The 11,050-nt window shown below is 46.4% G+C and overlaps 1 non-coding gene across 1 annotated transcript; it reads left to right on the top strand.

The window, feature by feature from the left end:
• Positions 1-812: 812 nt before the first annotated feature.
• Positions 813-886, top strand: Trnat-agu (transfer RNA threonine (anticodon AGU)). The gene has a single exon. It is a non-coding gene; the product is annotated as a tRNA-Thr (tRNA).
• The last annotated feature ends 10,164 nt before the right edge of the window (positions 887-11,050 follow it).

Below are 11,050 nucleotides of genomic sequence, written 5' to 3'. Positions count from 1 at the left end.
AAAAGACGACGGCAGAAAGGAGCATGACGATTGCTACTGAATAAAACACTGTACCTACATTCAAGAGCTTTACCTTATAGTGCCGCCCAAATGGGCGTTAAACTGCAGGGGTCCGCTAGATGCCTCTCATCTGGGATTTGCTGCCAGCGTGAGAAGATAGATTGCCTCCCTGCACTGCTATTTCCCCAGCATTCCGTCACGAGTGAAAGCTGCATAAACTTTCAAGTGAAGAGCACCTTATCGGCTCGCCTTGTCGCCGTAGCACTCCCCACGCTGTACCGTCGCCATGGCTTCTTAAACAAGCTTCGAAAAACAAGCGATTTATATAGTCACAACCGCTCAAAACGCGTGAACCGCTGACGCTTGTCATACGTTCCTGTTGTTTAGCGCAAAGAAAGCTGCAGGGGCGATTGAGGCAAAATACCTGTAACTAACCAGCAACCCCCGCGTTCATTTATTGGGACCGCTCGTCGGGTATGCTTTTGCGATAGTCACTGGAAATAGTGGCAGTGCAAAGAAAAAAATGGCGTGTTCTAAACTGCGTAGTAAAGCGCCCGCACGTGCGAAATGAAAATCAGCACACACCACAAAAAAAAATCCCCTGCGTTGTTTCAGGCATTGGGCGCGAAAACACTGCGGAAACGGGAAATGTGAAATGCGGGGTACAAACCTCTGTTCAACGACCAGATTTTAGGGGAAATGCCCAAGGTGGAGTAAGTTTCTGTGATGGAAAATTTGACATCCACCTAACTGCAGCCTAACTTCACTTCGAGTTGTTGAGCAATTCGCTTTCGCGCTACTAACGACTAGCCTCCTGGTTAGCTCAGTTGGTAGAGCGACTGCTCCAGTTAAGCAGTGGTCCCGGGTTCGAATCCTGGACCAGGACGGATTTTTCTTCAACTGCGAAGTTTCTGAGAAAGCTGTATAGTTTTCCTTTGTAGCCGTATGGCTGCAGTTAGGTGGATGTCAAATTTTCCTTCACAAAACCTCTGTTCATTTCATCAGTAGTGGATTGAGACAGGGCGGCGAAGAGCACGATGGCTGGCGGCAGTGAGTGGATAATGGTGCCACAGCCCATTATGGCGAGTGCCTGCTATGTCCTTCGGGACAGCCATCATGGTGAGTGGCAAACCTTTATTCGTACATACTGAGCTACCTCAACATTTCAAAATTTACGCTAACAGTACGCGGGCAGAGCTATCTCTTATTATTAATGCTATTTTACAAATTACTAATGTAACATATGCAGCCGTGTTTTAACTAAAAATTAAAAACGATAAAAACGTCTCAAATTGAAAAAAAAATAACATGCGTTTACACATTTTTAACTGTTTTTTCAACTTTCTGCGCTCTTTCACGTATTGTTATTTTTTTAAAATACTAAAAATCCAAAACAAAATTTACTTCTTGTCCTTGTCAATAACTACAAGTTAAAAATGTATTTTATTTTCCACTGAGAAGCTGATTACAATTTTTTCTGCCACCGTAGACGAAAAGTACAAAAGTTACATCGAACTTTCATGAGCGTTAACCGGAAAAGTCAGCGAAATTTTGCGTTGAGGTGCTGCTGAATTTTAACTAAACTTGGGCCGCACCCTTCGCCAAAATAACGACCCGTTGCGGAGCACAACGAAGCTCATGTCGCTCGCTTACGATCGCAAGAAGCCCCTTTAGGCCCCTTTTGTACATTTACCTCTAAACCTATTCCACCGGCGACGGCGGCCAACCCTTCCCGATGCTTTGTCTGTTCGCGCTGCGTCCGTACTCCGAACATTGTTAAAGCGCTCCTTTTTTGGCTTTCTGGCAGTCGATACCAATTCCTGGGCAATTCGCTGTATCTCGCAACCAGTTTTTGTAACTAACGAGTTCGATAAAACATAGAGGACTTACTCTTTTTCTTGAAAACGCTGTTGAAAATAGGGGCACAAACGGTTGTTTCGCATCTTGAAAACGTAGGTATATCACAAAGACTTGTCTATGAAACCGAAACTACCTTTCAAGTCGTTTTGACGATCTTTTCTAGCTGTTGGCTACATTGTTACGTCCTGAACCCTTTTGAAGTAAAAAATACCAATACGAGAGCGCTGTTTTTCCTTCGTTATGTTCGCACTCTCCCACCTAAACGCTGTGAACAGTTATCTTCAGAGTGTCGTACGGCAATTTGTCACCTTTAAAGTGTACCGAATGGTCTATTTGACAAGCTTCTTATACAGAAACATCCCAAAGATTGCAGGTGCAAATACGGAGCTAACCCCATATATTGGATTTCCAAATGCCAAAAACCTTTCTTTGGTTGTCTAGTAAACTGAATTTACAAATGATGTGCCCGTGCGTAAGCGATGCCTCAGTACCAGTTGATACACGCTGGTGCTTGCCGAAGGCAGTTTATTTGCTTATTTATTTGAAGTGCTCACCAACAGCGCGAGGGCCTTCTCGGCAGATGACTGGGCACATGAATATAAGGTATTCAGAAGATAACATATACGAAGGGAAATAGATCAAAAATGGGTAAAAATAAATGTGTAGATATACATAAATAAGCAGCTTAATCAAAGAAGCAAAAACATTTTTTGAATAACAAGAGCTGGGAGGTCATGCGAATAGAATGTCCTAATCAACACAAAAAAGCATACGCAAGGTGGTGCTTTTGGCGCAGAAACACAAGAACAGAGGGAGCAGTGCATGTGCGACCTCTCTACAACATGTGCATTCAAAAATATCAAATTTTTTAAGGAGCTTTTAAAAAGAACCACGTCAGTGCAAAAAAATGTCAGTGCAAGATAAAAACAGACCGCTATAGGCATGTTGCACCTGTTAGCTGGTGCCAGGCTCAGTGTTCTCTCAACTTAAAAGACTGTTATAGGCATGTTAGTGCCTATTAGCTGGTGCCATACTCAGTGTTTTATCAACATCGAAGCAATCATGCGGCTGCAGTGGTCTGCTTGGCACTTGCAGGTGAAGAGAGCTTACAAAAGAAGGGCAGTAGACCTTGGAATGAATGCAAATAAAAGCAAAAACCAGGTCACGCCTGGAATGCCTAATACATAGGTCATCAAGATTCGGGAGCTTGAGAAGCCCAAAGTGCAAATAATGGCTCACTGGTGAGTACCGAAAAAAACGGTTCTAGTGAATCGCTTCTTAATTTTTTCTAGACAAAGACACGACGAATGGCTTAAATAGTTCCAAATACCACTGGCAAAGTCGAGCTTCGCTAACATTTGTGCGCGGTAAAAGGAAACAAAGCATGGTCGGTCGGTGAATACAGTGGAGGCCCGGGAAATCACGCTAAGCGTTTACAATCAGGAGTTGGTCAGTTGGTTCCCATGTGAGTTGAAAAGTAGTTTTAGGTCCGTCATTAAACCGAAATCACGGACTACAGTAACGCGTTTTACAGGTACACCAAGCAGACAGTATGGGAAAATGGTTGGGGCTGCCTTACTAGTGTATGTTATCATGCTAGATTTGCAGAGATTGTGCTTAACATACGTACGGTCGGACTATGCCGAAACTGCGTTGATGTCATTTTGCAAATGGGCGGGACCATGCGGTGAAGAAACCCCGTGGTAGAACTTCATATTATCGGTATACTAAGAGAGGGAACAATGCACAATAACGGGCCGAATGTCATTAACAAAAATGTTAAAGAGAAAAGGGCTCAGTGTCGAGCCTTGAGGTACCCCTGATAACATCGCGAAAGGCCGTGAGATGACGCCTTCATAACAGACGAAATTGGACCTGTCATTAATAACTGCTGAACCAATGACAGAACTCACTAGACAGACCGTATTTGGACGATTTGCGAATCAGGAAGTCATGATTACAGCGCCCAAGGCGTTGCTACAGTCGAAATATACGCTATCTACATGTTGACGCGAGAACACTGTATAGCCGTTACCTTTTAGAAGACTTACGAGATTTTATTCTACTGATTTTGCGGGCCTGAAGCTGTGTTGGTTGGAATGGATTAAATGGCGCATGGCTGCAAAATAGTAACGACTCATGACTTTCTCAAGGACTTTGGAAAAGGAAGATAACAGGGAGATTGGCGTATAGTTTCCGAGCTAGTGGCTTTTCCGGACTTATGCAAAGGGAAGATAGCGCCTAATTTCCAGTATGCTGGAAAATGTTGCTGAACAACTGACATGCGTATGATGTCACAGCAAATCAGCCTTTCACGATTAGCAGGGAATGCTGTCGATGCCCGCTCACCTTTCATGGGGAGTTTGCGAATAGCAGATATGACATCATTTTCGGTAATATTTCGGATGGGCAATACTGGCCCATGAGACTCGAAACACAGTTCGCTGCCGCTGTCAGAAGACGCCGAGTACGTCGATGAAACATGACGTACGAAAAGTTCACATACACCTTGCGGGTCAGACATAAACTTGTCACCATCCTCAAAAGTTAATTATCGCGTGCATGACGCGTACGCAACTTAATATACCGCCAGAAGTAACTATGGGACTGGGTAAGAGGTGACTCGGTGTAGTAGGTAAACGTCTTTTTGTCCCGGGCAAGAAGCCCTTTCGCTAATGAACGCCATTCCATGAAGCTTGCGAGAGAAGGCGGGTCAATGTGAACAATAAACAAGCTGTGGAAATGGCGTTTTTGTGATGTTTTGTGTGCGTGTTTGACTCCTTCCTACCATGAATCCCGAACGTGCGTTCACTCTGCATGCCATATGTGGCACCGTATTTCCAAGATCAGCTTGCGCTAGCTCGTACGTTCGAATCAGCCACCTTTCTCCCATATGCGAAAATTGTATTTATTTATTTTCAGAATAAACATGTAAGTACCGTCATTGTTCCTGCTGACAAAAACATGCACCACATAATGTAACATTCGTGAGAAGTTTGAGCGCGAACATAGCGGCGGTTCCATCGGGAAAAAAATTTTAAAGTGTTCTAATTATTGTCGCACCACCCTGTATGTCTTGACGCACTGTACAGCCGTTTGTATGAGCAAACGTTAAATTGATGTGTTGAGAGCGATAAACGTACGAAGCAGGGTATCTCGTCCGGCCACACAGCAAAAAATTATTTGCACTTCATTTATGGTAACCTTCCAGAAGACGGCCTCGTCTTGCTAAGAGCGGTAGACAGGCAGGTCGTTAAAACTATAGGAGTTGGGCTGCATTTTACGGAAGTTCTTAATTTACGGAAAATTCCGTATAGAACGTTTTCATTGGATGCCCAATAACTCGCACTGATATATCTAAGCACCATGGGTGTACATTGCAGCCCCACAACACTGCTCTCTCGCGATAACTGATCATCACCTGCTTAAAGCAGGTCCAACGAGGTCTTCACGCCCACTTGTAGCCAGGTACGCGTGTAAAATTGAAGGCCCATTATTTTTTTCCAGTGCCAGCCAAGACGAGATCCACGTTGTTCCAACATCACGGGACTCCCGCATGGACCTGCTGTTTTCAATACAAAAGTTTGACGCTGCATTATCTCTTTGTCGGCGTACAACTTCACCAGTAAGAGAGGGTGCCACATACGCCGACCTTTGCCACCTAGATCAAGGAGCCCGTCGCATCCTTCTTTGCCGTGTAGACTAGTCTTGGCAAGATGGCATGGTCCCTGAATAGTGGAAAAGTAACCGTCTGCTTCCAGTCTTCAAATCAGAAGATTTCCGCTGGACCTGGCATCGTATGGTCCTGTAGACCTAGCAAGTTGCATAGGCAAGTTCATGGAAAGAATGGTTTTGCTCCGTCTGGAGTGGTATCTTGGGTACCACAATATTTACCCGGCCGGTATGGCTGGATTTCGACGAGGCCGTTCTTCCATCGACAATGTTATTGACCTTGTGACTTCGGTGCAGCACAAGAAATCGCACAAATGTCTACCTGCTGCGCTATCCCTCGATTTTAAAGGGGCTTGCGACAACTTAATACATGTCGCCGTGTTGACTAGCCTGGAGGATGCGGGAGTGGGTGGCCGAACGTACAGATGGATTCAAAGTTTTCTCACTGCACGATCATTTTCTGCTAAGACCACCGACGGCACAAACTCCCAGCACTACACTTCCCGGGGCGTCTCACAAGGGAGGGTTCCTAGCCCGACATTGTTCAATCCCACGTTTATCGGACTTTAAAAAATCATACCAATCCCTGTGCATCTCTCCTTTATGCTGATATTTGCATCTGGGCATCAGGGGTTTCACGTCCTCAGGTTCGGGCACACCTTCAAAAATTCGCGACCCACGCATGCGCATTCTTGCGTCACAACGACTTGAAACAGCACCGGATAAGTGTGAAGTGGTGGAATTTACTCGTAAAACAATGTTCCAATAGACATCTATTTCAATGGACACCCCATTTCTTACGTAAAGGGTCACCGCTTTCTTGGAATCATTATCGATCGGGACTCATCATGGACAGCACAAATCTCATCTCTGAAAAAAGGCATATTGGAATTATCCAACTTTTCACATTCCGGGCCAGAAAAATGTGGGGCGTTTCTATTCGCTCAATGCTAGATTTTTACAATGCACTATTTCTCGGTGTTCTACGTTGCAGCGTACCCGTTCTATCCAATACAAACAAAACCAGTGCAATTCAGGAGGTACACGCCCGAGGTCTCCGGGCGTGTCTTGTTCTACCGCGTTGCACCTGCACAGTGGCACCCATATGCACCGCAAGAGATCATCCTATAACGACCTACGTGGAAGTTGATGCACTCCGGGCTGACATTAAACGTCTCGCTCAGCTGCCTCATCACCACCTTGAATCCTGGCCGTCAACTAGACCACAAGCATCCTCTTCTAAGATAGTCGCCGCTCACTGCGAGAGCCTCCCGTCAGGATACACACCTGCGGCAAGACCACATCGCCCCTTTGGTGGCTCTCGGTGCCAGAAGTGCATCTAAATATCCCGGGAATAGCCAAGAAAGCGGATGTTCCACCACAAGGTCTCCAACACCTCTTTATGCCCTTCTTACATGAAGCCTACAGAGACCGGATTCATGTCTACAATGATGGCTCGGTAACGAACTTTAGTTCTGCGGGAGCTGTTATTGTGCCAGCCAAATAGGTAGACGTTCAGTTCAAGCTGTCCAATTAAGTAACGTCAACTGCATCCGAACTCACAGCTATTCACGAGGCTTTTCTGTACCTAAAACAAAAATTACCTCAAGAATTGGCCCTGCTTTGCGACTCCAGGCCACTTCTCCAGTGTCTGCAGACTGCTCTTCGCCGTGGCCCCTACAAACAGCTTGTAGCCGAGATTCTTCAAGAGTATGCTTCCTAGTAAGGCATGGGCCCAATATTATTTTTCAATGGCTCCCAAGCCACTACGGCAATTCTGGGATTGAATATGCACACAAAGCGGCTCATCATGCCCATGGAAGTGCCAAATTGGCCGACATCCCGTTATCGCGCCATGATGCTGCAAGGTCACTGCGCTCCATCGCCCGCAAAATCACGCTCACTCTTTGGAATACACAGACGTTTTCAAACTCCCGCCTCCACTTTCTCAACCCCGACCTGCAGCGCCACTAACCCACTAACATGCTACGCTAGGATGCCATCCGGCCTTCTGTGCCACCTGTGGACAGGAGTTGCTTTCACCAAAGCTTTCTTTTTCACTATCGGCATGACTGACAGCCCTGCTTGTGACGTGTGTGCCACAGACGAAAGAATACACCACCTCTGGTGTCCCTGTTCTCGGTTGGAACGCATAGACTGCACTGGTCAACCGCGCTCCGGAAACTCTACAACCAGCCATTAACTGAGCAGACTGGTTTTTGTCCCAGGCGTTGCCCATCACAGTCCCAAAAGGCATGAAAATAAAGTAAGTATAGTCCAACTGCGAAATAAATGCGTTTGTGAAGCCAAAATGTTTTTGCTTCGACATTTTGGAACATGTTAAAAAAACCCTGGCGGTCGAAATTATTCCAGAGCAGTGCACTACCGCGCGCCTAGTAGGCATGTAGAACCTCTAAAAAGTGCGTTGCTTGATCAACAAAACAGTACCCTCAAGTTTTTGTTAGTCTTTCCGTCATTCATTTTAGAAACAGGATTGGCCACTCTATTATAACGCAAACCGATAGCACTATTATACGAACTTACCTAAGCACCATATAAGACTGGCAGCGAACGTGTGACCTTCTATTGATTCGCTGTTAAAGTTTCAGTTGAACGTTCATCTAGCCCTTCTGTGTACACTGACATCAGGGCTCAGCAAGGAACAATGTAGACTCGTTGCTGTTTCCGTTACCTCAACTAGGCCCGGGTTTGCGCTCGGATTTTCCGGTGAACAGCTAATCTGCAGAGAATTTTGTTGCGTAGTAATCTGTAAAACGTTCAGATAAAATGTTTAGGCCCAAAAAATATTTCCTGTTTGCGCAGTAGTTCAAATCTAGCATTTTATTCGAACGGATTTTAACAAAAGAGTTGTTTACCCTTGTGTTTGGTCCATTGGGGTTTCTAAAAAAACTCGACCGACTCGCGGCGCCCGTCACGACCTTCACACTGCAGCGGAGGTGGATCCAAGAGCATTGCTAGCCATGATACCATCACGAACGCCGGCACCACTCCACCTTCGAGAACAACCTGCCCAGTGTTCGTGGTGAGATCGTCGCGCGCTCCTCTTTTCGCTAAATCACGTGTGTTTTCACCTGAAAGGGAAGCACGCAAGACAAAACCGCTCGCGCTGCTAAGTGGAATTCTCGAACCTACTTACCGTTGGTTCTAGCGCCTGTTAACGCGGTTTGTTTTGGAACAGACCTATAAGCCTGCGGACAAAACAGTGCGGTCTGCCAGTGATGAATAACTTCAGCGGCAAGTTCAGAAATCCAGGTGAGGTACAACAACCGTGTCTCTGACAAACGGAGATGGGTTGCCACCTCTGCTGTTTCTCCAGTCTTGCACCCCTGGTGCAAGCTGCACTATGTAACCACTGAGCTACTTAGGATGACACAAGTCCGTCTAGCGGATGCAGAAAGTGCCGAGCGCACGTCAGCGCGCCTTTTGCATATGCCGACTGGCGTCCTCGGAGCTTGGTGCCTAGAACGAACTTCGCGTAGCGGCTTTAGCCGAAAAATAACGAGTAGTCATAAGCGCGTGTCTCGCGGCGACTGGCCGGAGTAGTCCCGGCTTGCGCGTGGGCTTACGCCACATGAGGCGCTCCCGCCCTCATCGTCGCCGCCGCGTGGCGGAAAGCGCGCCGTGGTTTGGCTTCGCCGAGCACAGTGGCGACAAAATTGTCAAGCTATCCCACTGCTATTCACACGTTGTTGTGGCCACCGGGCCAGCTGACGTAGAAATGGAAGTTTACCTACCGGGGCCAGTACGTGCTGCAAGAGGATGTGCCCTACTTGATTGTGCCGTCGGAAGACGACGGCCGAAAGGATCACGACGATTGCTACTGAATAAAACACTGTACCTACTGTAAAGGGCATTACTATACAGCGCCGTCCAAAAGGGCTGTGCACTGCAGGGGTCCGCTAGATGCCTCTTTTCTGGGATTTGCTGTCAGTGTGAGAAGCTAGGTTGCCTCCATGCGCTACTCTTTCCCCAGCCTTCCATCACGAGTGGAAGCTGCGCAAAATTTTAAAGGAGCCATACAGAGAAAACACGTTTGATTCATTCAAAAGATTGCCTGGTTAGAATCACGCTGACACAATTTTTAAGGTAAACTTCGCTCAAATGAGCTACATAATTAGGAAAAAGGGAATGGCCATGCGACCCACTAGCTCATTTCCCGCAAAAGAACCTATGATGTCATACCAGACAGCTCTGCGATCGGCGAAGGGCGGAAAAAGCAAACGCGACTTAGGCAGAGCTTGCCGAACGAGCTATTTGCGCGTAAATTTGGGGCACATTCTTTTTAAAGCGCTAAGAATGGTGGGACAGACAGTGGAAGTTACGAAAGCACACGTAAGCATAGATGAACAGATACGTACTGCTGTTGGTACTGCGCCAACTGTGCTTGGTTTAGCTGTACAGGACTGCAGGGCTTTGGGGTTTTTTCAGACGACACTGGGCGATTGACACAAGCGACGACATCTCACGTGACCGTATTTGTCGAGCGGGCACCATGTTTCACGCAACAATTGTCTCCATGAACAAAACAAGCCAGGTACAAATACGTTGACAAACAAACCAAAGGCATAAAACGGCTTGCCACGGTGTTGTGGCGCCATCTAGGTTCACTAACCATAAGCACAGCACTTTGATGTCATTGCAGACCACGAAAATGCACGATTTAGCGGGAAAATCAAAATTTCAATTTAAAAAATTAAATTTCCAGTGAATAAAGCATCGTTTGCATTCGGACAAGTGCTGGGGGCACTACAAAACACAAAATCTTTCGAATAATACAAACTTGTGTTTCCTTTTCATGGCGCCTTCAATTTAAGAGCACCTTGGCGGCTCGCCTTGTCGTCGTAGCACTCCCCACGGCGTACTGTCACCATGGCCGAACACACAAGCTTCGAAATCAAGTGATTTATATAGTCATAACTGCTCAAAAGTCGTGAACTGCTCACGCTTGTCATACGTCTCCCAATTGTTTAGCGCAAAGAAAACTGCAGGAGCAATGGAGGCAAAATACCTGCAACTAACCAGCAACCCCCGCATTCATTTACTATGAGCGCTCGTTGGGTAGGTTTGTACAATAGTTACGGAAATAGTGTCAGTGCAAAGAAAATAATGACGCGTTCTAAACTGCGGAGTAAGGCGCCGGCACATGCGAAATAAAAAGCAGAGCTGCCTCACCATAAAAAAAGAAAAATCCTCGCGTTGTTTCAGGCACGGGGGCGCGAAAGCACTGCGAAAACCGGAAATTTCAAATGCGTAGGACACGCCTCTGTTCATTTCATCATGAGTGGATTGAGACAGCGCGGCGAATTGAACGATGGGTGGCAGCAGTGAGTGGATCATGGCCCCCCAGCCCATTACTGCGAGTGCCTGCTATGTACTTTCGAACAGCCTCTATGGTGGTCTAAAGATTTATTCCAACATGTTTTTCTACCTCAAGATTACGCATGAATAGCAAAACAAATATTGAGAGTTAACGAACACCCCAATAGGATTGGTAATA

The sequence above is a fragment of the Haemaphysalis longicornis genome, unplaced genomic scaffold (genome assembly GCF_048455015.1).
Source record: "Haemaphysalis longicornis isolate Haplotype H1 unplaced genomic scaffold, Haemaphysalis longicornis Haplotype H1 scaffold_8, whole genome shotgun sequence".
Lineage (NCBI taxonomy): Eukaryota > Metazoa > Arthropoda > Arachnida > Ixodida > Ixodidae > Haemaphysalis > Haemaphysalis longicornis.
The sequence above is the reverse complement of the archived record's forward strand: the minus strand, read 5'-3'. Positions and strand labels throughout refer to the sequence as shown.